Source organism: Macrobrachium rosenbergii, chromosome 6, assembly GCF_040412425.1.
Source record: "Macrobrachium rosenbergii isolate ZJJX-2024 chromosome 6, ASM4041242v1, whole genome shotgun sequence".
NCBI lineage: Eukaryota > Metazoa > Arthropoda > Malacostraca > Decapoda > Palaemonidae > Macrobrachium > Macrobrachium rosenbergii.
In genome coordinates, this window is record NC_089746.1 from 21,749,148 (window position 1) to 21,754,190 (window position 5,043).

A 5,043-nucleotide genomic window follows, 5' to 3' on the forward strand; every position below is an offset into this window, starting at 1 on the left:
GACGCAGTCTCAATTATGGCTCTCTAGGTTAGGTTAAGTAGGTGAGGTCCATGGGCTGAAAGCCCTTTTGGTCAGGAAAGATGGGTTAGGTTTCACTCTATAATCTGGAGCATCTTATGTCAGGTTAGGTTTTGTGGACAGGCGACTGAAACGGCCTAGTTGTCTGCCGGATACAATACACACCCTGGTTTGCAATCGTTTTCGTTTTTTCCACCCAAAAGCACCAGTTTCCACAATGATCTCCTTAGCTACATGAGGGTATAATGGGTTACTCATGTATTCAAGAAGTATATGAATGTCAAATTCGTTAAAATCATTTCAAAAACTATCAGAAAAAAACTGTACACTGAAGACCAAAATTCATGTCTAGTTCATAAACTTCGTTTTCACAATTCGCTAACCAGTTCGAGATTCACGAAATTTCAACCGGTATTATTTTACTTATGGACATTAATTGCTTTCAGCATAAAATATAGGTTTTTCTGTTGTATTATGATGTGATTAGATTGATTTTGAGGTTTATTTCCATCACAAATGAATACTTATCCTTCCCCGGCAAATGATATATACAAAATTAATAAAATTACGACTTGTCAGAATATTTTCCCTCCCATAGCTAATACGGCAAAACTGTAATCAGTAAACACAGTGTTACGGTATTAGCTATGGAGAGGGGGTTGCAGTATTCTGACAAGTCGTAATTTTATTAATTTTGTATACAGTATATCATTTGCCGGGGAAGGATAAGTATTCATTTGCGATGGAAATAAACCTCAAAATCATTCAAATCACATCATAATACAACAGAAAAACCTATTTTATGTTGAAAGCAATTAATGTCCATAAGTAAAATAATACCAAATATTTTCCAGAGGTTTATAGCTTTTAAAGTGTCACAGCGAGGATTCTTCCCCCCCACCATGACATTAAGATACGAGAAAAGAGATAATAATAATACTACTATACAGATGCACTGTTGTCAGTCTTCTTGCCTGGAGACAGGGGTCAGAGAATGGTCCTGTGTCATAGTTGACACGGTGGGTATGAAGACTACTGACGTTTACGCTGCCTGGGAATTAGGGTAGGCCTGTCCTACCTGCTATTACATGATATTCCTTGGGTGTACGGGTCTTATTACTGATGAGGCCAGGTGATGTCTTCCCACTGGGAGGCAATTGAAGTGCTGATTTCCATTTTTAGTGCTAAGGTACGATGGTATTGAAGAAAATCCCTGGTACTCAGTTCGTTTCTTTATTACTCATTACATCATGCCAAATTTCTCCCAGGTCTAGTCTCCCGGACTTGGTTAATTTACATAGTCTTCAGAACTCCTGGACTAGACCCAATTTACATACTCTTCAGGACTCCTGAACTAGGTCCCTGGAAATATTCCTTTTATTTAATTTTTATTTCAAGAAAAACAATACAAGTGAGTATTTTAAAACAACAAAAACAATAACTCTTTACATTGAGAGACTTCAAAAAATATATCAACTACATACTATGGGAATTGCTTTTCCTTCATAATAGGATAAGTATCAAACATGGAGCAGCCCTGGAATCAATTAATTTACAGTAAGGTGTAAATCATTTTATACCCTACTCCACACAGTACTAAATGTTTGTACACAATACATGTCAATGGATAAGGCTACCTGAAAGATTTCTGAGAAACAATTAAACTAAAATGAGGTAAAACTAGGCTATGGTGCCTTTTAACAGGATATAGTCTAGGCTAGGCCTCTTCAGAAACCGTTAAGGATAGCCTATGCAAAGTTTACATGGCTGATTTTTGGTTACAATAGGCCACAAGTTAGGTTAGTTTAATGAGGGTATAGGCTTAAGTCCTATGTAATTAAGTTTTCAAACTTTTGTTGGCCAGTTGGTTGAGCTTCAGACCGTTTAATGAGGGTGATGAAGTTAGAGCTGGTGATAGAAATTCATTTCTCGCTATAATAATTCGGATTCCACAATAAGCTGTAGAACTTTTATAAAATAAGTCTAATCCTTCGGGCCAGCCCTAGGAGAGCTGTTAATCAGCTCAGTGGTCTGGTAAAACTAACAAAAACTGTTTCATGAACTTTTATATATCCTAGTTCTATTTGTAACAAAAATTGATTAAACAGGATTAGTCTAGGATAGGCCTTCTTAAATTACTGTATAGCCTAGTCTAAGATCGTGATCGGCAGTGGAAACTTCCATGAGGGAGGTAGGGGTAAACCCAAGATGCCCTGTCGGACGGCCATTTTGTGGCACCCTTTAGGCACTGGTATCTACAAAAACTTTACATAAACAAAATACTTATAACTATCTTTTTCTAATGTTTTACAATTCTATCAAACGCTAAGTTACAACCCAAAACAACACAGCAAAACTCCATGACAACTAATGAATAAGAAGCATCTTTCACGACAATGAAAATTTTCCAAGTTAAGGCGTTGCAATCACGTTTGACTGAGCATGCAACAACGCTGCACTTAAATCTTCGTCTGCTACTGTTCTTCCATGATAGGGATCTGTTCCAACTAATGAACTAACGGTAATATTACGACTTTAAAAGCTTACCTTGCAAGGGATAGATAATAATTTGTATTAACAATTTGGTAAAATAGCCAAAATGAAGGGTGGACCGCTTGACGTTCTTTTCACACCAACAGAGCTCTCGTCCCTTACATCATGCAGTGTTGCTCCTGATAAATTATAAAAAGTATCGTGAATTTTTCAAAAACGTAAGAATGTATCATCACTTTTTCAGAAAAGTATCCAAAAAAGTATCACATCATCCTGCACAAACATAAGAGAAATTTGCATGACTAAAATAATAAATAATACTTACATCAACGCAGCTTTGGTCGTTCGTCTGGCAACGAACCGCACAGTGACATGTTGTCTATTTTGTTAAGAATATTTAGTACAAAAACACATTTGTCTATAATTCTAGTATTTTATTATGAACTATAAAGTATGGGTTTAGTATGTTATTATGAACTACAGGTTGTGTCACTCAGCTATAAGACCTGTGTTCTGTAGTTCCCTTGTCAGAAACCTTAATTCATACCTCTACGTCTATAAAGTATATAACATACGGTAGTTATATATGAATATTGAATGCCATTACTATAAAGTTTTGATTCAAACATAATGCTCTTAAAGAGGTTCTTACTAAAAGAGATCACAGATCGTCGCTGTGTTGACTCGACACTCGGTTGCAAGCAATTATGAACACTAGGTCGGAGTAGGCTACAGGAGTTGAAGTTCCTGTAATCCCTCATAAACATTTAACCTAGGCTAGAAAATAAACTGTGGAGGATGATATTTTCTGATTAGATAAAAATTATGATTCCAAAACCTATGTTTAGGGAAATGTGCATATAAAAAAGTAATGGAAAATTACAAAGATAGAAAATAAACAATCTGTTTAGTAAAAACGTAAGAAAGTATCATATTTTTTAGCAAAAATTCCCATTTCGTATCATTCTAACCAGCGTCGTAAAAAAGTAAACTTTTTTGAAAAAGTATCAAAATGATACTTTCGTATCACAAAGAGCATCAGTTTCTTTTTTGTTACCAATATGCAGACGAAAGATTCAGGACAGCGCTCCCATACTCAGAGCGAAAGAAAAAACAAAACAAGGGACTGGCTACACTTCTATGCATTCGATGTCCACAACGAAAATGAAAACATTTTATAGTCCCAATCACTCTCACAACAGTAGTATAAAGATATTAGAGAAGGATGATGAATCAATTCCTAAATAAATAACTAAATAATTAAAGGCATATTTTTCCCATTACAAAAGACTCATTGACAAGTTTAGAGACCATTTTGATCGTCAGATTATATTACCTTTTGTTACGAACAGGTCGTAGAGATAATCATAGGAGTTACCCTTTTGATAGTTTTCTGTGAGACAACTTTAACTTGATAATAGAAAACTAAACTTTTCTCCTTTATGCGTAACTATTATAAATTAAACTCAGTTCATGTTATAACTTGGTCTTATGTCATCTCCGCGGCTTACGACCAATGTTTGCAGATGAAACAGTGCTGATTTGGAATATCTGTGACTAAATGTGAGGAGTAAGATTATGGGAGAACCTAAGAAGATGCAACAGTGAATGTTAATGTGGTTGATAAGACTGAAGTTGTTAAATAAAACAGTTACTTGATGATAAGATGAGAGAAGTGCCACAGCTATGGCGAAACAGTGTAGGTAACGGGTATGCACAGAAGATTGGGAAATGGATGGCAAGGTGGATGTATGGAAGTGAAGTATGAACGTTGATGGTAAAAAATGAAAGGGGGAAAATATTGAGGTTTTTAAGCTGAATTGTTTCAATAGCACTTGTGATGTAAGGAACGGGGGAAAAATGTGTTGGACATAAGTAGAAGAGTAAAAAGTCAAGTATAGGTGAAAGGATGAGTCAAAGTGATTTGAAACGGTTCAGTCATGCGAAAGAAGTTAAGGACTATAGGTCGGTGAAAAAGTACCTGTGATTGCGAAGTGTTACAAGGATGTAAGGGAGGAATACCTGGAAAGTTCTGGATAGATGAAGTAAAAGTTATTGGAAAGGGAGGACATTGATGTCCACGAATGATCAGAGAATGGGCAAAATGAAAGCGAGCGGTGAAGCTTGTGTATGTGCTTTGATGCGCTACTAATGAGCCCTCTGTGTATGTGTATTATGCTACAAATATTGTGGAATATTTTCCGCAGGAGATTCACCATTTAAAGTTGATTTGCCAGCGACACATGTCTTGCTTTTCCTCTGGAACAATCCGGCTGTCAAAGCTCCATGCCTCAATGTGGTCCTATGATCCTGATCTCACTGTAAGCAGTTGTGTGAGTGAATGATCTTGGTGGTAATTCTTAAGGACACATTCACTCACTCTGTTGGCTCACAGTCTCATCTTGACCCGTGCATTAGTAAATAAGTGAATCAGCTCCTTAGCAGCTGTTAAAGAAGGATAACAGACGCACCTCTTGATAATGTGGTTGTTCTGTGGAAGGGACTACAACTACAACCCTCAAAGTTATGTTT

At 36.4% G+C, this 5,043-nt stretch overlaps 1 protein-coding gene across 1 annotated transcript in view; it reads right to left on the reverse strand.

Annotated features, from left to right (window-relative positions):
- The window catches only part of LOC136839729 (glutamate receptor ionotropic, kainate glr-3-like), a 28,854-nt gene extending 26,183 nt beyond the window's left edge, over positions 1-2,671 (reverse strand). The window contains exon 1 of the mRNA XM_067106072.1: positions 2,566-2,671. The gene's annotated coding sequence lies outside the window, so the exon portion shown is untranslated. The remainder of the gene's footprint in view (positions 1-2,565) is intronic.
- Between the last annotated feature and the right edge of the window lie 2,372 nt (positions 2,672-5,043).